This window comes from Aedes aegypti, chromosome 1 (assembly GCF_002204515.2).
Source record: "Aedes aegypti strain LVP_AGWG chromosome 1, AaegL5.0 Primary Assembly, whole genome shotgun sequence".
NCBI lineage: Eukaryota > Metazoa > Arthropoda > Insecta > Diptera > Culicidae > Aedes > Aedes aegypti.
The window spans coordinates 56,623,950-56,648,489 of NC_035107.1; the positions used below are offsets into that span (position 1 = coordinate 56,623,950).

The following is a 24,540-nucleotide window of genomic DNA, read 5'->3' on the forward strand; positions in this document are numbered from 1 at the left end:
AAAATTTTATTTTGAATTCTCTGCAGAGCTTTCTTCCTGGTATTACAACAGCTAGTCCATATTGGTACAGCATACAACATGGCTGGCCTGAAAATTTGTTTGAATATCAAAAGCTTGTTCTTAAGACAAAGTTTTGATTTTCTATTAATAAGGGGATAGAGACATTTTACATATCTGTTACATTTGGCTTGAATGCCCTCAATGTGATTTTTGAAAGTTAAATTCTTATCTAGCATGAGCCCTAGATACTTAACTTCATCTGACCAATTTATTGGAATCCCTCTCATCGTGTCAACATGTCTACTTGAAGGTTTCAAATAAAGAGGTTTTGGTTTATGTGGGAATATTATTAGTTGAGTTTTGGAAGCATTAGGAGAAATCTTCCATTTTTGCAAGTATGAAGAAAAAATATCCAAACTTTTTTGCAATCGACTACAGATGACACGCAGGCTCCGTCGTTTGGCGGAGAGGCCTGTGTCATCCGCAAACAAAGATTTTTGACATCCCTGAGGTAACTCAGGTAAGTCAGATGTGAAAATATTGTATAATATTGGTCCCAAAATGCTGCCTTGAGGAACACCAGCTCTTACAGGAAGTCTTTCAGATCTGGAGTTCTGATAATTAACCTGAAGTGTACGATTTGACAGATAACTTTGAATTATTCTAACAATGTATGTTGGAAAATTAAAGTTTTTTAATTTTACAATCAAACCTTCATGCCAAACACTGTCGAATGCTTTTTCTATATCTAGAAGAGCAAGACCAATAGAATAGCCTTCAGATTTGTTGGAACGGATCAAATTTGTTACACGTAATAGTTGATGAGTGGTCGAATGTCCATGGCGGAATCCGAACTGTTCATTGGCAAAAATTGAATTTTCGTTGATGTGGGCCATCATTCTGTTCAAAATAACCTTTTCAAAAAGTTTACTGATGGAGGAAAGCAAACTGATTGGACGATAGCTAGAAGCTTCTGCAGGATTTTTGTCTGTTTTTAAAATTGGAACAACCTTAGCATTTTTCCATTTGTCAGGAAAATATGCTAATTGAAAACATCTGTTAAATATATCAACTAGAAATGATAAGCTAATTTCTGGAAGTTTCTTGATGAGGATGTAGAAAATTCCATCATCGCCAGGAGCTTTCATATTTTTGAATTTTTTAATAATAGTTCTCACTTCTTCCAAATCAGTCTCCCAGGCATTTTCGAAAACGTTCTCTTGATTGAGAATATTTTCGAACTCCTGAGTAACTTCATTTTCAGTTGGACTAGTAAGTCCTAAATTAAAATTGTGCGCACTTTAAACTGCATAGCAAGTTTTTGAGCTTTTTCGCAATTAGTTAGTAATAATTTGTTTTCCTCTTTCAATGCCGGTATAGGCTACTGAGGTTTTTTCAAGATTTTAGATAATTTCAAAAAGGGCTTAGAGCCAGGGTCCAATTGAGAAATTTTATTTTCAAAATTTTTGTTTCTTAATTGAGCAAAACGCTTTTTGATTTCTTTCTGCAAATCATGCCATATAATTTTCATAGCAGGATCGCGAGTGCGTTGAAATTGCCTTCTCCTCACGTTTTTTTTATGACGGATCAAGAGTTTAAGATCATCGTTTATAATCACGGATTCAAATTTTACTTCACATTTTGGAATTGCAATGCTTCTGGCTTCTACAATGGAATTTGTTAAAGTTTCAAGAGCATTGTCAATATCAAGTTTTATTTCTAAAGAAATGTTAACATCAAGATTAGAGTCAACATACGTTTTATATATATTCCAGTCGGCTCGTAAATAATTGAAAGTGGAGCTGATAGGATTTAGAATCGGGATATTTGAAATGTAACAGGGACACGATCACAATCAAAATCAGCATGAGTAATCAGTTGGCTACAAAGATGACTAGAGTCGGTTAAGACCAAATTAATCGTAGATGGATTTCGTAAAATTATGGTTTTCCTATAAAGCTGACTTATGATTGTACCCCGTTTGGCATAATGTCGTTTGGCATAATGATTGACTTAGAATGAATACCGGCTCTCTTGGTTTCAGACTCATTATGCCAAACGACCAATATGCCAAAACACCTTATGCTAAACGGCTTTATGCCAAACGACTTTATGTCAAATGGCTTACCACCGTGGACCCACTGACCATAGGAGAGGTTGAAAAGGCTATCAGCGAGCTGAAAAACTGAAAGGCTGCTGGGAAGGACATGATCCAGGTCGAGCTTCTCAAGCACGGAAGTGAGCTGCTTTACCAGTCGATCCTCCGAGTACTTCTGAAGGTATGGGAGGACGAAGAATTTCCCACCGGCTCGTTGGATGACCGCATACGCCCAATCTACAAGAAAAGGCACAGACTGGAGTGTGCCAATTACAGAGGAATTACCCTGCTGAATTCGGCGTACATAATTCTGTCGCGCATCTTGTTTAACAGACTGAGACCGCTCGAGGAGTCCTTCGTCGACAACGGACCAGATGTTTAGCTTGCGAAGGATCCTAGACAAATTCCGGGAGACTTGCAGACTCACCATCTGTTTATTGATTTCAAGGCGGCGTACGACTCAGTGAAAAGAAATGAGCTGTGGCAGATAATGTCTGAACATGGTTTTCCGGCGAAACTAATAAGGCTGATACGTGCTACGCTGGATGGTTCAAAATCAAGTTTTTGGATCGCGGACAAGGTGTCAACCTCGTTCGTGACGTCAGACGGGTTGAAGCAGGGAGACGCACTTTTGAATTTACTGTTCAACATTGCACTCGGGGGTGCTATTAGGAGATCTGGCGTACAGAGAAATGGTGCTATTATCACAAGGTCGCACATGCTCCTTGGCTTTGCGGACGATATAGACCTAATTGGAATCGATCGCAGGTCAGTGGAGGAGGCCTTCGTGCCTCTGAAGAAGGAGACAGCGAGGATAGGCCTGACCATTAATTCTACCAAGACGAAGTACATGGTTGCAGGTAGAGATAGAGTCAGGCATGGTGATGTAGGAGCTGAGGTAGTGTTTGATGGGGATGTGTTTGAAGTTTGTTGAAGAATTTGTTTACCTTGGAACACTTGTGACATGTGGCATCTACGTTTCCCGCGAAGTGAAAAGACGTGTTGCGGCTGCGAAAAGGGCCTTTTGCAGACTACGTTACCAGCTTAGGTCCCGCAGCTTGCAAACGGAAACAAAATTCGCCCTGTATAAAAAATTGATTCTTCCGGTGGCTCTCTACGGGCACGAAGCGTGGACGTTGAAAGAGTCAGACCGGAAAGCTCTCGGTGTTTTCGAGCGTAAAGTGCTGCGGACAATACTCGGTGGGAAACTCGAAAATGGTATGTGGCGCAGACGCATGAATCACGAGTTGTATCAAGTGTACAAAGATGCGAATATTATCAAGCGTGTAAAATACGGCAGACTTCAGCGGGTTGGTCACTTAGTGCGAATGTCGGAAGAAAGAAATGCGAAAATAATATTCAGTAGGGAACCAGGTAAAGGTCAGCGGGTTCGGGGAAGACCACGAACACGATGGCTGTACGCAGTGGAAGAGGACTTGGCGACCCTAAACGTTCGGGGCAACTGGAGAAGTTTCGCCCATGACCGACGAAGATGGAGCTCTACAATACGCTCGGCAATGGCGTGACGCTACGCTGTAGCCATCAAGGTATCAAGGTAGGAATAAAAACATCTTAAGGGGCAAGAGGGACACCACAATTTCTTCATAATTAACCAAATGAAGTTTTATGTTTGTTGTTTAAGATTGCATTAAATCAATGCTTCCTACTAACTGAAATCAAAATACACCATCTAGGACATTCAAAAAAGTTTCAGAATAGTTTTATTATTTTGATTGCCAAATAGGATGCAAACTAAACTATATTCGTAAAATAACGGTTTACGATAAAGTTATCTTCCATCCAGCTTTTTACGCTAGCTTGCTATAAACTTTGGATCACCCCTTTCTGACATTTATTGCCCACACTATAAATTGTTTATGGTTGAATCGTAGTAAGCTATTTAAAAGTGAAAATTGTTCGTGTTGATGAAAGAACGTCAGAAAATTGCATTCTTGTTCGAGAGGAAATTAATGTCGGTAAATTTCTTAACATTCTATTTAATATTGGCTCTGATTATTTTAGGTTTGTGAATAGCAATAATTCCAAAGTTATTGATACCGATTGATGCTGAAGAAAAATTGGCCTTACTATCAGCCTCACTGAACTGAGCTACGAAATGCACGCCCAAATTATTTTCCAGAGATTATCATTTAAGCTTTAAGCCTGTTTCGCTGCTGACAAGTAATTTCTTGGGCTATCTTGATGCATGCAAAGTTTCTGCAAGGAATCGATCAAGGAAGCGCTTTTTTCTGAACGTAGTACGCAGTTGAAAAGAGATGTCAGTTCAAACGGAAGTCGCTGTAGAAAATTTCTGCAAGGAATCGACGAGAAATTTTTTTAGCGATTCCTGTTCAGCAGCAAATTAGGCTTTAAGCCTGATTTGCTACTGAAAAGGAATCGCTGAAGAAATTTTCCGCTGATTTCTTGCAGAAATTTTCTACAGCGACTTCCATTTGAAGTGACAGTTCTTTTCAACTGCGTACTGCGATTAGAAAAAAAAAGCGCATTCTTGATCGATTCCTTGCAGAAATTTCCCATGCATCAAGATAGGCCGAGAAATTACTTGTCAGCAGCGAATCAGGCTTTAACATTCATCCGCAAGCAAGTGAGCGTACCAATGACAATGGAGAAAGTTTAGAGAGCACTCAACAGCCCGAGGAACGCTGGCCATTAGTACCGGGTAAGGTTACCAGACTTACTCTTTTTAGAGTATATGTACTCTTTTTTGCCTCAAAAATGTGTGTACTATTCTTTTTGCTAAATGGGCCCAAGTGTACTGTTTTCTAATTATTACTGACGATAGCCGAACAAATCAAAGAATCTTTGGGAAAAAAATCAGATGTTTCCTATAAAAACAGGGTATCCAATAGGGCTGTGCACAATGACGATTTATCGGTATCGGCAATATTCCAATGTTTCAATATCGGTATCGGCGATATATCGGATTTGAAATTATCGGTATCGAACCGATATTCGATATTTTGAATAAAGGGATTTTCAAACAATATCGACTGCTTCGGGCTCATTTGACACAAATTGTTGCATAGTGGAATCAATTATTTGAATTTTGTAGTTATGGTATGTTATGTTTAGCGGATATCCAAAACTCAGTTGGTCTAGTTTTGACATAATCATGGAGTATAGTCCTGATTATCGAACGGATGATAGTTTTATCGATATCGAAAAATATCGGATCGAGAGATATCGGTTATCGTATCGATAAAATCGAGCCGATAATATCGATATTTGCACAGCCGTACATACCAAATTTTTATTGCTGTAAACCAGCAAATTTTTGCTGATTTTTTTTGTGCTGTAAATTCAGCAATCGATCCAGCAAAATAAAATTTGCTGATCTGATCAGCAATGCAAATTCTCCTACAAATGACAGCTGGTTTACTGATCATTCAGCAATTTAAATTTCAATTTGCTGAATAATCAGCACTTGGTTATTTGTTATTCTCGTGGGATTCCTTGCTGGTTTTCAGCAATTTCGGGTCGCCAGCTCCCGGTCAATGAATATTTAGGTGATATATGTTAACGATGCCATAAATACAATGGAAAATGCGAATATCTTGTACGTAATAAACATTTATTTTTACAAAAAATAAACAATATTCTGCGCTTTGGGGGAGAGACAAAGCACCGTCTACCGTAACGGCATTGTCAACACCTAGAATGAACATTTTAATGCTTATCAAACAATCAATATCACACTGAATATTTAGTATTTACCATATACGATGTTCCGAAAAATGTAGATAAAACATTAATGTTCGAGTAAACATTTTTAAGTTCCATGATGATATGGCAAGTGAGTAAGAGAAATTTTTTCTAGTTTTGAATTTATCGGTTGACAGATAAAACTGTTTGCTGACTCTCGGCAATAAAAAATGCTGATACGAGTTCAGTAATTATGTTTACTGGATTACAGCAAAATTTCAAATGGATTGCTGGTTATCAATCAAGTGTCATATGAATTACTGTAAACCAGTAAAACTGATGGTGATGACAAGTATCCAGCAAGTTAGATTGCTGAATTCCAGTAAAAAAAAATAGAAATGCTGTACATCAGTAAAATAGTATATTGCTGGATGGGTTTCAGCAAACGAAATTGCTGGAAGATTGATCGAAAATTTGGTGTGTAGTATCCAACGATTTTCGTTATATAATAGCTGAATCCGAATTGAAACGATTAGCTCAAAAATAATTAGAAAGTATTCATAAGTTTAAATTACTCACTAAATATAGAAATAAATTACCTAGCGGTGAAACTATTAATAAACAATGAACTAATTATTGATTTTCAGTTTATAAAATTCACTCAGAATCGATGCCCAGTATGGTAAGCAAGCATATTATAGGATTAGCGAATGAAATTAAGATTAAATTACGTGAAATCTTAGATTTAGATTTTATTACCGAAGTCGGTAAAATTTTACTGGGTTTTTGAACAGCAGAGTTAACTCAGTAATTCTGATATGTACCGAAAACTCTGTTAATACAAAAACTCCCAAAGTTGTCAAAAAATTTAGTCAGTAATGATTGGTGCTCATGTATTACTGGTGTAGTGTCCGACTACCAACGGGAACTTCCACCTGTCCAGGTTTACGGGAACTACCAGGAATCCGGATTCCAAACTCTCTTCCGTTCTCGCCGTTCGCGCATCTTCCTCTCCCTCCACCTGTCAATCCTCCACCAACATGACTATCCTACTAGGTAAGGCTGCTGCGCGCATTGATTAGTGTTTGTGCGCATGTGATGAGACCCTACATCCCACCCTTTCTTTAAAAACGAAATTGAGTTTAACCATAATCGAATACATGCAATTTGTCAACATATATAATTGCAAAATTATTTCATAAACAATTATAGGATGGAATAAGTTTTCTACCGAATTCATAACTATTCTTCGTCTCCAACATGTAACTTCAGCTCAGGAGAAATTACTTTAAGACATATGACAACCTATGCACAATTATTATCATTTATTTTTATTAGAGTGGCTTTTTTGCCCTTGGCGAGTTCACCACTTTACCTATGCACAATACTAATCCTTCTCTCACTTGTTTTTTTTTCTGTTCAATGATATACATCCTGGAAATCTTTTGTTCAATAACATAGCATGTCAGCGATACGTTTATGAAGTTTCATTTGAATGGAAACAATGCAGGTCATTCTAATTAAAACATGAATAACTAAGGTTTAGCTAATTATCTAACAGTGACTAACGCGAGTGTAAAAGGTTGGCATGATTTTTTTTTTCCAGAATTCAATCATTAATTCACCTTTCTTAACAGTTGAGAATACTTAGCTTCAAGCTGATACCAATTATTGTATTTAATTTTGTAATCAAAATGGATTATTTGCCTGAAATTGAAATCTTTGAATATACCCTTATAAAAGTAATGTCATAAGTTTACATTATTTCAAAATTATAAATTTCTCCAATGAAGTGACTAACCCTACTTTGGTCAAATCCAAATCTACAATACTAGTACGTATAGTATCGATTGATTAGAAATGTAAAATGATATTTGGTAAAGCAGGATACGATTTACTCGTGTTAACCTTTTATGAAATTGAATAAAAAAAAAAATAGCAACTAATTCTGATCTTATAATCGAATATTACTTGTTTTTCTTTTTTTCTATATTTATCACAATTGGTATAGATGTACAGTTGACTCTCCACATCTCGATGTTCTATATCTCGATAGCTCTCCCTATGTCGATGATTTCTTTAGTCCCTTCAACCTGCATACAATTTGTCCCTCCGTATCTCGATATCCTCCTTATCTCGATATCTCCATATCTCGATGTGAAGCTGTTGATTTGTTGTTCTCAATTACCTCTCCGTATGTCGATATGACCATAATCAATGGTGACTAGACTATATTTTAGTGATTCAAAACACGTGATAACGTCTGCTTGTTTATTATTTTCCTGGTAACGGAGTGATTTTCAATCTAGTATTCATTAAACATTTGTTCTTTGTCTCGATCTCTCCCTATCTCAATGGTCCCTACGATATCGAGATGTGGAGAGGCGACTGTATAATATGTTTTCGGCATTGAGTTATCAACAGGGTTTACTTGCAATGATCTCAATTACTCTTCATCGTTACTATCGTTGTTCATTGTTACAGAAAACTTATTCACTTTTCGAAATTCTTGAAATGAACGATAAACTTACACAACGATACTAATTTTCTAACCGATCATTAAATCAATGTTCCAAATATTTACATCATTCTACAATCTTTTTTATATTAACTTACTTTGTATAAATAATTACATATAGATTCACCTCCATCATTTTTTTTTTTATAATAATTTCAAAAATATATGTAAGTGCTGCGATTCTTGAAACGTTATTTGGGCCTTCAATCCTCAAAATAATATTTTGCATCCATTTTTATGATCAATAGTCCTTCAAATGCAGCTAGCTGTTCACAATTAGTTACTATGTACGTTAAAACTTCTTACAGCTCGAATCAAGGAATTAAGGAATTCATATAATTCCAAGAGTAACCTCTCCCTTGAATATCGAATTTACATATCCACTGATTCGTAACATCTCTTGATCGATTCCTAAATCAACACTCAATTATTTTTTTTTTTTCAAATAAAAATATCATTAACGATTCTCAAACCGATTTATTTCCGAAGGTATTCAATGCATCGCATTAAAAATAGACGACTCATTCACGGATCATTCAAAAGAATCGACTCTAGAGTCATCATCTGTCGGTTTTCAAATCGATATACAGCCATTGATCCTCAAATCAATAAATATCCTCCAATTCTGAAAACCATATCTCCTCGTCGATTCCTCATATCGATATCCCTCATCGATCCATAAATCGACATCTCTCCGTCATTCTCGACCTGTCATTTCTTCATGAACCCATTTTTTGAATATCTCTTCATCAATTCTTAAATCAATGTTAAAATGTTAAAAATCTCGAATCGATATCTTCATCTGCTCTAAAATCTGTATCTTCATCGATCCTCAAATCGATATAGCCGACTCTTAAGTTGTTATCCGCAACGGATCTCCAATCCGTAAATCCATCGATTCGCAAATCGTTATCATTTGATTTTCAAATCATTCATCATCGATTCTCAAATCGATACTAACATCATTGATTCTCAAATCTATATTTTCCAACCATGTATTGTCAAGTCGATACCTCCATGAATTCTTGTATCAAAATCCCAATCCATCGAATCTCAAATCGATATCTCCAAACTATCGATTCTCAAATCAATATCACCATGTAATCGATCCTCAAATAGATATCTCCAAACCATCGATTCTCAAATCGATATCGCCATGTAGTCGATTCTCAAATCGTTATTTTCCAACCATGTATTATCAAGTCGATGTCTCCATCAATTGTTATATCGAAATCTCCATCCATAGATTCTCAAATCGAAATCCCCATTCATCGATTCTCAAATCGGAATCTTCATCCATCGATCCTCTATTCGATATATCCAACTGATCGATTCTCAAATCGATATTATCAACTCATCGATTCTCGAATCGAAATCTCCATCCATCGATTCTCAAATCGAAATCTTTGTCCATCGATTCTCAAATTGGAATCTCCATCCATCGATTCTCAAATCGGAACCTCCATTCATCGATTCTCAAATCGATATAACCAACCGATCGATTCTCAAATCGATATTATCAACTCATCGATTCTCGAATCGAAATCTCCATCCATCGATTCTCAAATCGAAATCTTTGTCCATCGATTCGCAAATCGGAAACTCCATCCATCGATTCTCAAATCGGAACCTCCATTCATCGATTCTCAAATCGATATAACCAACCGATCGATTCTCAAATCGATATTATCAACTCATCGATTCTCGAATCGAAATCTTCATCCATCGATTCTCAAATCGAAATCTTTGTCCATCGATTCGCAAATCGGAAACTCCATCCATCGATTCTCAAATCGGAACCTCCATTCATCGATTCTCAAATCGATATAACCAACCGATCGATTCTCAAATCGATTCCATCCGGATCACCTCTACAGAACACTATTTTTTTACGTTATGTAGGATGAATTGTGAAGGATTAGTAAAACACTTGATAAATGAACAAACACGAATGAAATGTCATCAGCGTTCCATTTGTGCAGAGTACAGTCAACTTTCGTTCGTTGCACTAAACCTGTAGCCCACTTAGTGAAAGACTTTCACTAATCGGGCTGAGTTTTGAGCTGTCAAATTACATAGAACAAAAGAAAAACAGAGCTACCAACATTGATAAATTGCGTCTTATGTCAGAAAATGACGTTTGCCTTCGTTTTAGGTGGGCTATAGCCCAACTAACGGGAGCCCAATTAAAACGTAGCCCACTTAAAGATAGTGCAACGAACGAAATTCGACTGTATTTGGTTCAACCGAACAAAGAGTAGACGAGAATTCTGAATGTGAAGTCTGATTGTTTCTTATCAATCCACAGATACTTTTCCTATATCACTGTGCCTTGAATTCTTTTCGTTTCGTCCTCCTGTCAAAATTTCATTCATAATATAAGCGATTAGCTATTCAAAAACATCTCTTAAAATGGACTATACTTTCATATTCCCCTTTTTTAAACGGCCTATAAAGGTCAATGCTAGACGGTGACAAATTCACCTCAATTTGTTTTAATTCCCAGGTAAATCGAATATTATTTCACCCAAAATCTCTCGGTATTCCTTCTCTTCTCTAGGAGTATTTACAAATAGTATGGCCCAATAAGCCAAATTAGGATAATTGCGTTTTCTCATGCAGGCGCCGAAAGAACTTGCGTAGAATCATGAATCTCCACTAAAACAACTCATATTTGTGTATAACCACGATTCCGTGAACAAGTAGGAAATGAGAAACCATTGAGAGCCTTTTTTACTACAATTTAATCTTATGTCCCCTCTTCTTCTATTATTGTCAGAGTGCGAAGAGCAGAATAATCCTTTAATTCAAAACTTTTGCGAAATGTGTTCCATTGAGTTTGAAAGTTGAGATAAAAGAACTCAGCCAGCAGGTATTTTTCGCATGGCTGCAAATGGAACTTCATCTCCATCAACTCAAAATTAGGTTAACGCACGAATCCCCGAATTGAGTGGAATGAACTCATTTATGAACACTTTCGTTACTCCGTGTAGAGTATCCCAAACACAGGCCAATCACTTACAAAACACAAAACAAAACACCACAGACCATTACAACTGCATCCACTTTCACCTCGTCGCCAGATGTAGTGTCCGACTACCAACGGGAACTTCCACCTGTCCAGGTTTACGGGAACTACCAGGAATCCGGATTCCAAACTTTCTTCCGTTCTCGCCGTTCGCGCATCTTCCTCTCCCTCCACCTGTCAATCCTCCACCAACATGACTATCCTACTAGGTAAGGCTGCTGCGCGCATTGATTAGTGTTTGTGCGCATGTGATGAGACCCTACAACTGGGTTTCTCGATTAAATATTTTGCTTACTATTTTTGCTGAGATTTTCAGTTTCAAGAGAAGGGCACTCCCAGTTCCCATCCGGAACTTTCCCACTTAAACAATCTCAAAATTGTTATTATGAAAAGAGTGGTTTGTTCAAAATTACAAACCTAAATAATCGAAATTTGGCAACCAACACTTTATCTCCAAAAAACTACTTGTTTTCCGTGGCTGCTTGAATATGAGGTCATTTTCTTGGGAACATTCTGAAAACAATGCAGCCCTAACCACAGTATTATTGGACCATAGTATAAGTTCCATTGTCTGAATTTGTCTTGGATAATCGAAATATGTAGAACCAGATCCGATATTGTATAATAATCTGTTGCCAATATCCGATTACTTACCATTCAAAGAAGGCACAAGAAATACCCGCGATAAATTTAAATATTTTGTAAAACTGAAGCTCATCATCTTTGCAATTATTTCTGCTGCTAGAGTTGTTATTTGACATGGGCCGCATGGGGATTTGTTTTATTTTTGTTTTACCGAAAACCTCAGCTACCAATTTATTGATACTGAATGTCGGTACAAGCATTTTACTGACTTTATTTTTTTAGTGTGCCTATACGGTAAAGCTTCAAAATAGCTGAACTATCAGTTAGGGGTCGTCCATAAATGACGTAGCTTTTTAGGGGGGTGGGGGTATTTACGAATTTGTGACGAAGTGTGACGAGGGGGAGGGAGAGGTCCTAGCTAGTGGACGTAGCATTTTGAATCAAGTCCGTAAAAAGAAAGGCGCTGAAAAAAAATGCATACAATTATTTTTTATCAAACTTCTTTTTTTACTTATAAACTTGGGTTATAAAATTATGATTAATAAATTTATAAATAAACAAAATAAAAGTAAATTAAATTGATTAAAAATCAAAGCTCTAACTACTTGGAGTACATTTTTTTGCCATTTGTTAACATGACATAAAGTCAGCCGTTTTAGTATTATCCATTCTGTTGGGGCTTTATTTCTTCAAGAAAATATAACATGCTATTCTTGGCAAATATTACAAAGATATTTATTCCGTGAATTATGCCTTCATTGTTGCAGGAGATCTACACCAAATCAACTCATCATTTGTTTTGATATATCAATGCTCTTGAGGATAATAGATTCGAATGTTATCAAAATTGCCCTCCCCCATTCCAAATATTTCAAGTGTAATCTTTTATGTATCCGGCCACTGTTTGCTAAAATGATTTGAAATTGATAATATTAACGATGATTCTGTTCAAATTAATATATTTTCTTGATCATCTTCATTAAAATCTATTTCCTAACAACGAATAATTAAAAAAACCATCCTCTAATATGACGAAATTTTTGTTCAATATATTATAAAATATATTGGACCCTAACTCGACAGTAACGAGCTTCGTCAATCCAATCAATTTTTTTTTTCACATTTTTTATAGTAAACTTGTTTTTCATAGTAAGAACAGCAAAAGTAATATAATTTAGCCTATATGAAACTGGAAACCAAAACCAAGGAAAATGTTTATTTAAAACTTTTCCAAATTACTTTTGAGCGCTACTGTATATCAAACTGTTAGATTAGATTATCCTTACATTTCAGTCAATAATTAATATCAAACTTTGTATAACTTCTCAATTCCAATTTTTTGTTTTAACCCAGTCACTAAGGAAAACAAATAAAAAATATATAGGGGGGGGGGGGGGGGTTTGCTTGATATGCTACGTATTTTCCAGGGGGGAAAACCAGAATTTGTGACGAAATGCTACGAGGGGGGAGGGGGTGTAAAAAATCGGTGAAAAAATATACTACGTCATTTATGGACGGCCCCTTACGTCAATAACCGATTTCAGTAAAATGAAATCAGTGATTAAAATCAGAACAGCTGAAAATTTAGTTATTGAGCGGTTCCATTTGAATTGGAATGTCGGTTTACTTTTGTATTTTTTTTTAAATCATAACTTTTTTGTCCATGATTTCTCCATCTTGACCCACTGTGCAAAAGACTTCATTTTTTGTCTACTTTAACATATAAAAAAATAAAATAAAATCAAAAGTACGATTTTTGAGAAAATTGATTTTTAAGCTTTATTTTCGATATATAAAAAAAATACAACATATTTTTTAACAGTGTTTATTTTTTTTCCAGATAGTACCAACAATAACCTAAAACTTTGCGGAAGACTCCAAACTGATCGGACAAACCGTTTCTAAGTTATATTATAATGACCGAAAATTGAAAATTATATCATAATTTTGTATTAAAATCGCTGTATCTTTAAAACGGTAAAAGTTAGCCTGATTTTTACGTATACCTTTTTTGTTGTAAATTTTGCGTACTTTCATAAAATCGAGTTGAAAAATATTTAAAAAGTTTATAATGACCATTTTCAAAAATTCACCAATTTTCAAAAACACATAACTTTTTTGTCCATGATTTCTCCATCTTGACCCACTGTGCAAAAAACTTCATTTTTTGTCTACTTTAACATATAAAAAAAAAAAAAAACAAAATACGATTTTTGAGAAAATTGATTTTTAAGCTTTATTTTCGATATATAAAAAATTACAACATTTTTTTTTACAGTGTATATTTTTTCCAGATAGTCCCAACAATAACCTAAAACTTTGCGGAAGGCACCAAACTGATCGGATAAACCGTTTCTAAGTTAAAATTTTTTGAAAATTATTAAGGATTTTTTTCTTAGGCCCTTCTCAAAATTAAGGCTAGAGTCAAAATGGCGAGCCGATGATGCAAAAAGGCATTTTTAGGCATAAAGAAAGCATGTGCAAAATTTCATCCAAATCAAAAAATATAAAAATGAAGTTTGGGAAAAAAGTCGTCATTTTCTGTGGAACCGCTCTATTTTCGTAATTTACGGTTCTACAACCGTAAAAAATACCGAACAGCCAAACAGAGATTGAGTGTGTAAGATATACTTAACTGTGGATGTAGGAAAATTGGCTGTAAATGTGAATCTGACATTTGTTTGCATTATTTAGGTAAAAAGTCGAAATTATTAAATATTTCCAAATTTTTTGAAATTGCACACTCGTCAATAAAGTTAAGGCTTTAAGGCTAATCGTACTCTTTAATACTCTTTTCCAGAGTTGAAAAAATGTACTCTTGATGGTAAGAGCAAATATGGTAACCCTAGTACCGGGTCATTCTTTTAGAACAATTATTTTAGTCCTGGAAGTACGCTCACTGTCGTTTCAACAGGAATTCAATGAAATGTGTGATTTTTTTATCTCCCACGTTTTTCCTGTATCTAAAACATACATTATCGCCCCACAAATGATAAGCACAAATTGGAATAACTTCTTGCGCATGAAACTTACCATCCAAACATCTATATCTTGTTAGGTGATAGGTATTAGTCATTAATTTTATAGACCTAGGTGAAAGAAATTAACGTGTCATACCACGCTTCCCCTTGTAGACAACTTAATTGGATCATAGGTAAATTTAGGCCAGTCCCATTTCCACATAATGTCCACCTCATAAATTAATGCTCCTTCTTAAAATATGCGTTTGGATTGTTCCCATCATGCTGGTCGTGTTATTAAAAGAATAGTCTAGCCAACTATCATGTACAAAACGATGGTTGAATATTTCACAATTTGCTACATTCCGTATCAGTGTAACGTAGCGAAAATTCCTTCGTATAGGTTTGCTGTCCTTCAGTGCCTAAACAGGTATAAAAAGAATAATTACTGAAAAATATGATAATCTTTCAAGTTTGCAATACAAAATATCTAAAAATAATTGAAAGAGAAAATTGCTGACAGTAGAATAAACAATCTAATGAGCCTATTCATGCTATAAAACGTTTGACTTTTACTGTGCGCTCTGTTTTCAAGTTGCCCGTGAGAGAGAGCGAGACAGCACCAACACCCGGCGCACAGTAAAAGTCATGAGGACAAAAGAATGTATGGCACGTACAGAGGCTCATATCAATGCCTACTAAGACCGCACTATAAAATCTGTAGGAAAGAAATGCCAAAATTGAATTACCCCTCGCAGTTTTATAGCTAGCGTAAAATCCTGGATACCATTAAACGGGGCTTATATTGTAATTATTTCCACATTCTTTAGCTTTGAGGATTCGTAGGTCTAAGGATCATGGATAAATTTCGATAATTCTTGCATACATCTAATTTGTTTATGTTCGTTAAAAATGTGAAACAAATCGATAAAAAAAATAATCAGCTAATTTTCGCCTATCAGATGTATTTGCAGTCACTGTTCGTGTTAGGGATCGCTTAAATATTACGTAAAGCCTGATTTGCTGCTGAAAAGGAATCGCTGAAGAAATTTCTCGCTGATTCCTTGCAGAAATTTTCTACAGCGACTCCCATTTGAACTGACATTTCTTTTCAACTGCGTACTGCGATCAGAAAAAAATGCTTCCTTGATCGATTCCTTGCAGGATTTTCCCATGCATCAAGATAGGCCAAGAAATTACTTGTCAGCAGCGAATCAGGCTTAAAGCAACATAGGGAGGGAGTGGGGATTATTCCTAACGTTACGATTCACGTTACGTAACATTTGAATGATCCCTTAGGTGTTCGGAATATGAGTAAAAACGGTAAAATTTCTCAATTTTTCAAGCTAGGTATGCTGTTCAGCTCAAGAACAGTAAAAATTTCTGCCCAAGAAATGCTCAAGAAATTTTCTACAGAGCAATTCTCGCTGGAACCAGGCCGCCATCGGCACCCATCGTTAGAATTCCAATTTTATGTCACTGATCGCTAGTTTTCGAAAAAACTTAAGGGTTGTCCTTTCGGTTTTCTCAAATTGGTGGACCCCTCGTACGCCAGCCAGCCAGTTTGCGAAAAAGCCCATTTTTGGATAAATCTTTGGTATTTCTTCACGTGATATGTCTCATATTTTCTTTGAAACACATAGCAAACTTAGTAGCATCGTATAGAGAAAGGATATAGCTTTAATTTAAATTAAAAAAAAAAAATTGGCGGCCATTTTGAATTTGGCCGCCATCTTGAATTTTGTTGGAAAAATCGATTTTTCACCATTAGCGCACCGCTAGTTTTTAATTCTGAGATCACCATCAGAAAGCTGAGGAAAAATTGCGTAAGATAGGCTACAGAAACTAGGTATTTACCCTATGAAATGAACGATTTTCTAAGTCATGTTCTACGATTTTGACGTATATGGCGAGTGCAATCAATGCAAACATCATTTTTTGTACAACAAAGAAACAATTTTTCAATAGTTGGTGTATTGTTCAAGTGAGATGAAGGATAGGAGTATTATTTTGAGTGAAAAAATTGGCGGCCATCTTGGATTTTGACGCCATCTTGGTTTTAAGTAGTAGAATGAGTTTTCACCTTGTTAGCATTCAACATGTTGAATATTAATGCTACCATTACACTTACTTTTCTTCTTGTTCCTCTTATTCCTGACGTTACGTCCCTACTAGAACAGAGCCAGCCCCTCAGATTACCTAGCTTCACAAACAAATTATTAAATAGGATTTTTTAACGCTTATTTGTTACCTGAATGATTGCTCTGCATATCTTCGAGTTGAAAAATAGCACTACTTCTTTCATTTATTTGGTCTAAAATTGATAGAAATTAACAATCAGTTGAACAGCTAAGATAAGATAAGAAAGAAATAATCTGATTGTTTTTTTAACGGAGGCCTCATAATTCAACATGATGAGCGCTGATATGGTAAAAAATCATTCAACTGCTAAAATCTAAGATTGTGTCGAAATCCAAGATGGCCGCGAGATTTTACAATCTCAAAATTATACACCTGCGTTTCGGCATTGCGTCCACATTAGAACAAAGCCTGCTTCTCATCTTTCAATTTCGCTATTTCTCACATGCATGTTGGGCGGTTGAAGAAACGATACTTTATGGTTCAGAAAACCAAGGAATTTTTTTTTCTTAAAAATTTAAGATTTCCATTATAAATTAATGCACGTTTGGCAATGTTTTACGTTAAAACTACATATATTACCACAAGACTTACTAATGTCCCAACGCGCAATTTATGAACTTAATTCAATGACAAAAATGCATATGGTAAAAAATGTTTGTTTATTTCAATCAATGCACTATGGTCCAGGAATCAGTTTTACGCGGAAAGATGTATTTTGAGCTTTAGAATGAAACATTAGACAAAAACAGTCTTCTACAAAGTTGTTTGTATTAGTTGAGCCCTTTGTTTGGTTTATTGAAAATTAGGGTGGACCACATTTTCATAGAAATTGTGTAACTAACTTTCTTATTTGTAGAAATTATATTATACATGCTTTAGCAAAGTTGTAGACCAGTGCTTCCCAAACTTTTTCAACTTTCGCCCCCTGAGGCCAATATTAATCTGGAATCGCCCCCTGATATGTGGTTCAAATATTTTAATATGTTCAAAAAATGCATTCGACTAGCATATCCAAAGAATCATAATACAATAACTATTATGTACATTTAAAAATATTTTCCTAATATCAGTGACCTGGGCTGTAAATTATAATATCGATTTTAAAAGTATGTTGCGTACATTGCAGGCCACTGATTTAGTCGGTAAAAGTTTGGTCCAGTTTCAACTTAACAAATGTAATGTATTCATAGGCGTTCGTTTTTGAAACATCTCATCCCGTGAATTGTCACTTATCTGCTATTTCTAAAATTACTGGAATTATTTTCAGAAATTGTGAATAATAAATGCCTGACGTTTCTAACGCATTCCTTTATCCAATCCAAAAATCCTGAAAATTATATGAAAATCCAGAACGTTTTTCAACTCATTTTTCAATTTAATTTATCAAAAGGGTGTTTTTCTAACGCCAAGAAAAACTCGATTTTTTCGGACGTTCTGGAGGTACAAATTCAACGCATATCTGAAAATTCTTCATATCTATTTAATAATAGAGTTTTTTTTGTCTTTGGCATCGCTGGAACGCGATTTTTGTAGGCTAAATTTTCCAATTTTTTTTTTTTTTGAAAAATGATTAAAAACATCACAAATGGTACTGTTGATTTATTTTGTAATAATCTGGATGCCAGCAATATTTACTTCCAAACCTTAAAGTTCACATACAAAAAAGTATCCTCATATACATTGGGCATCTGCAAAATCTCGTGAAAATCTCAAATGCTGACCATTCTTAAAACTTTATTTAATTATTTATTAATTTATTTCGTCAATCAATTGTAGACTACATGTTTGCTTAATACTATGTTGTATTATATCTAAGGGAATTAAAATATTGCCTAAGCTTCTCTCGCGACATGGTCAAATCAATTTCTGTGTAATACTCACATGATATTTAGGAAGCTCACACAAATATTTTGAGTTTGACAATCATGTAATGTTGTCTATAATAATTTTAAAATGACCATGTTTAGAGATATCCTAAGATCGTTATAAAATAGTCCTGGAAATATTTAAGTTTAGAATTGTTTAACCTTCAGATGTGTGTCTTCCAAAGGTTATGAGTAATTATTTTCAAATGCTCCCATGTTAGCTGTTTCGCCCCCTTTCTTGATTTTTCGCCCCCCAAATTCTGTTTTACAAATTTTCGCCCCCTTGAGCCTGAAAATCGCCCCCAGGGGGGCGAATTCGCCCACTTTGGGAATCACTGTTGTAGACCATTCAATTTCAAGCAACTTTGCCAAACAAAGTTTTTTTGCATCTCTTAAATTGACCGATTTAGAGCTTTTTTCCTACGGTGACATAGAGTGGTCCGAACAAAACTGGTTTTCTGGCTCTAGAGTTTTCAATTCAAATTTCTCATCAAAGTAGTCTATGAAACACTTTTAGAGCTTTAAAAAATGCATAATTTGGTGAGTGAAGAAACTTGCTATCTTATTCCGTTTAGTAGTTATTGTTGTTTTTCTCTCAAAAACATGCCTTTGATTGTGAATATCTCTGATTGGGGCAAACATAAAAAATATCTTTTGACGGCGTTCAAAAGACAAAATAAAATTGTATATTATATCAAAAAATTACAGATGTGTTATTTTTGTAACTCTAATAAAACGTCTTGAAAATCAAATACTTTTTATCACAAAAACTTTAAAAACTTCTGAACTAAAATAGATATCAACAATCTTTTTGCATGAAAATTTGCGTTTTGTTAAGTTCTTAAAGTCGTTCATAGACGACTTTGACGAGAAAATAATATTAAAAATACTAGAGTTGAAAAACTTATTTTTGTTGGACCACCCTGCGATGATTAGGAAAAAATGCCCTAGATTGGTCAAATTTTGAGCTACAGAAAAACTTTTTTTGGCAAAGTTGATCAAAATTTCAAGTTCTACCGCTTTGCCTAAGAGCATATACCAGTATTTTTGCAAATAAAAAGTTGATTATATGATATGTGTGATATTGTGGACCACCCTAGTTTCAAATGACACAGTATGTAAGCTTACATTTTTAGAAACAATTTTGTAGAAGATCATTTTTGTCTAAAATTTCCTTTCCATGCTCAAAATGCAAAATAATAAAGAAATACATACTATGTAAATCTTTAAAATAGTTTTAGAGCCCTATCTTTCTTATTTCAGCTGTCAAAGCGGTCTATGAACGACTTTAAGAACTTAACAAAACGCAAATTTTCATGCAAAAAGATTGTTGATATCTATTTTAGTTCAAAAGTTATGAAAGTTTTTCTGCTTACAATCATTTGTTTTTCAAGGCATTTTATTAGAGTTACAAAAATAACACATCTGTAATTTTTTGATATAATATTCAATTTTATTTTGTCTTTTGAATGCCGTCAAAAGAAATTTTTATGTTTGCCCCAATCAGAGATATTCATAATCAAAGTAGGCATGTTTTTGAGAGAAAAAGAACAATAACTCCTAAACGGAAGAAGATAGCGAGTTTCTTTACTCATCAAATTACGCATTTTTCAAAGCTCTAAAAGTGTTTCATAGACTACTTTGATGAGAAATTTGAATTGAAAACTCTAGAGCCAGAAAACCAGTTTTGTTCGGACCACCCTATGTCACCGTAGGAAAAAAGCTCTAAATCGGTCAATTTAAGAGATACAAAAAAACTTTGTTTGGCAAAGTTGCTTGAAATTGTGTGGGGTACAACTTTGTTGAAGCATGTATAATATAATTTCTACAAATAAGAAAGTAAGTTATACAATTTTTATGAAAATGTGGTCCACCCTAATTTTCAATAAAACCAAACAAAGGGCTCAACTAATACAAACAACTTTGTAGAAGACCGTTTTTGTCTAATGTTTCATTCTAAAGCTCAAAATGCATCTTTCCGCGTAAAATTGATTCCTGGACCACTGTGCAATGTTATTGGACAGTTTTCATTAATTGAATTTATTCATCCATAATTCCTTAATTCAAAGATGTGTCGATATGACGAAGGATTATTCTGGTATGAAAAATCGCATATAATAAGAAAATTCCTATTTAATAACCTGTATTTATAACTAATAAAGCTGAGTATCAGGCTTGGTTCCGGTAGTGACGTAATGACAGGAAAATGAAAAATAATAAGAAAAATAAAGAGAAGAAGAGTATGCGTAACCCATGACGTAACCTTGTTTTTCTTGGTAGCCTCTAAATTCGACATGTTGAGTGCTATCAAGGGGAACAATTTATTCTACTACTTAAAATCAAGATGGCATCAAAATCCAGGATGGCCGCCAGATTTTATCACTCAAAATAATATTCTTATTCTTCACTTGAATCGAATAAAACACCAACTATTGAAAAATTGTTTCTTTGTTGTACAAAAAAAATATGTTTGCATTGATTGCACTCGCCATATACGTCAAAATCGTAGAACATGACTTAGAAAATCGTTCATTTCATAGGGTAAATGCCATTGTTCACCTAGTTTCTGTAGCCTATCTTACGCAATTTTTCCTCAGCTTTCTGATGGTGATCTCAGAATTAAAAACTAGCGGTGCGCTAATAGTGACAAAACGATTTTTCTAACAAAATTCAAGATAACGGCCAAATTCAAAATGGCCGTCAAAATTTTTTTAACTTCAAATGAAAGCTATATCCTTTCTCTATACGATGCCACTAAGTTTGCTATGTGTTCCAAGGGAAATATGAGATATATCACGTGAAGAAATACCAAAGATTTATCAAAAAATGGGCTTTTTCGCAAACTGCTTAGCTAGCTGGCGTACGAGGGGTCCACCAATTTGAGAAAACCGAAAGGACCACCCTTAAGTTTTATCGAAAACTAGCGATCAGTGACATAAAATTGGAATTCTAACGATGGGTGCCGATGGCGGCCTGGTTTCAGCGAGAATTGCTCACAGTGAGCTCCATTTGATTTGACTTTTTTTTCAACTGCGAACTGCGATCAAAGAAAATTCCTTGACTTGAGCATTTCTTGCAAAAAATGTTCCACGCATCGAAATAGACGATTACTTTTCTGTTGAAGTGCATACTTCCCATTATAGCCATAATAATCATTTAATCTAAGTTAAGGTACCGTCAAACGGGGTAACTTGCAACAGGGGTGAAACTTGCAACACTTTGACATGTAACCGAATTAACGTTTGGTTTAGCATTAAGTTAAATTATTGTAATTTATTTCGCCGTTTATTGACCTAAGATATAAAACAGAAGATTTTGGCGAGTGTTTGGGTATTGTTTCTTTTATGGTTGGTTTGCTGGAGGTGAAAATCATATTTCACGTTGGATTGTATGAAAATAATGCTGAAAATCGTTCCTCGTGCCACACAAACGGTAGAAATATGTCATTCGAGGCATTTGCTATCAGTTACAGTACTTAGTAGTGTACAAATTGACAATATAAAAGTTTTGATAATTTGATGCTTAAACACTATAAAAATTCAAAAACGTTTTTGACTACCCTTGTGGGGTAACTTGCAACAGCAATTTTAATCTCAATTGTTCGATATTTCTTGCCGCACGTCATCAAAAACACATGAAATAGCAAAGTTTAACATATATTTGTTCAATAACATTAAAATTTGTGTACCTCAATCAATTCAATACACGTTTGGTACAAAATATTTCAAAGTTTTCAATACGGTTCATTATAATTATAATTATTTTTTATTCTTCATGAAAATTGTGAAGAATTTTGAAAATCTGTATTAATCTGTATTATAAGTTAATTTTAATTAGTGGATCTGCCATTAGGAACTTTTTGCATGAAATATGGTGATAATTATGTCAAAACACCAACAGAGACTATTTCAAGGCATACATATCAATATGTGATATGTTGCGTTGATTGAAATATGTATAAAAATATAAGTTATGCGAAGTATAACTTAAAATTCCATTATATTTGTAGAAAAGTTGGCTTTCCAACTTTAGAGACTTATGATGTGCTAGAATTTCCCCGTGTAAACATCCAATAGAGTTTTCAATCGAATTGGTTTAATACTCCTAATTCAAACAATAATAATTAGTTTACTAAGAGTAGATTACTCTGTTTTTGATTATTGTCATGCTTTTACTGCATAAAATTATTATATATTCATAATAACACGATATAGGTTAACTTTTTAATAGTGAACTTTTGGTAGCACTATGTGTTGCATGTTACCCCACATCAGGGGGAGCTTGAAAAATGTATATTTTTCGTCTCTCCTTATCCCAGAAAACCAAATGCTGATAAATTTAATACCGCGTGGTATTCTTTACGTGGCGATTAGGATACCACATGGTTTTTGTTTCATCTGAATCCTTAAATTTTTTTTCTACATAGCTTTGAAGTTGAAAAGTGTTGCAAGTTACCCCGTTTGACGGTACTAATTTTGGCTGAAAAATTTAGTGTCCCACTGTAACTGGAAGATCAGAGCAAACAAACAGTGATGAGGGATGAATGACCTTCGGGTTAAAGTCCCTCTCAAACAACTACAATAAACAGTGACTTAATTTCAATCTATCAGTTTTGCACAAAGATTAGATTATTTGAGTTGATACGATTATCGTCGAACACATTTGAATAAATCATTTTTTTTATTATGCCAGATAAATTTATTGTTTTTGAGTTTGATGCTGACGTTAACTGCCTAATCTCTCCATCTTATCTTTTTTTACAGTTAGTCGAATGTTCTTCTTCATTACGTCCCCACTGGGACAGAGCCTGCTTCACAGCTCACTGTTCAATGAGCACTTCAACAATTATTAACTGACACCTTTCACTGCCGAAGTCATCATCCTTGCATTCAAATATGTGGCACGCCATGCCCAGAGAAATCAAGGAAATTTCCTTAATAAAAAGATCCTGGACTGACCGGGAATCGAACCCAGACACGCGAGTGATATGTTGCGAAAGCAACGTGGTAATATAATTTCCTCTCTTGCTGTGGACTGATCAAAATGTCGTTTCAGTGATTTAACCGGGCAGAAGGCGCAAATGATGAGATGACACAACTTTGATGGATACAATGATCACCTTCACGATACTTACAATTCGATGTAAGGTTCCGGCAATTGATTGCAGCAATTATTGGCGAAAGACACCCGCACAGTTGAAAACCGACCTTCTCACTGAAATGTTTTTTTTTAATCTGGTGTGCAAAAAGTATAAAATCTTATCAGAGATTAGGTGATATTTCTGGCATTGAATGCAAACGCTGATTATGTGTATAAGAGGATTCGATACACGATTGTATGAAAACATAAGTTATTTAAGCGCACGTTATATAGATAAAATGTAGGTTACGTTAAACAGGCTGACTGCTGTCGTGAGTTGATCAACTGTATGATATAAAAACCACTATGAAACCACTCTTTTTAAATATTTAACGACATCCTTGAAAATAGAAGTTATGGTAAACTTCCACCTTCACCTACCAATTGTTCTTTCACAACGGCTTTTTAATACAAATGGCCACTTTTTACGATCGAAATTCAAATAAATGAAGTTCCCAAATTGCCACTCGAATTTTGCCTAAGAACCGTTGCATTTGTTGTGCATATTTGGTACATACAATAAAGGATTATCGCATTTAAAT

The 24,540-nt window shown here is 34.9% G+C and overlaps 1 protein-coding gene across 1 annotated transcript in view; it reads right to left on the bottom strand.

Annotated features, from left to right (window-relative positions):
- LOC5571987 (syntaxin-19) overlaps window positions 1-24,097 on the bottom strand; it is a 43,705-nt gene extending 19,608 nt beyond the window's left edge. The window contains exon 1 of the mRNA XM_021855912.1: window positions 23,994-24,097. The gene's annotated coding sequence lies outside the window, so the exon portion shown is untranslated. The remainder of the gene's footprint in view (window positions 1-23,993) is intronic.
- Window positions 24,098-24,540: the final 443 nt, after the last annotated feature.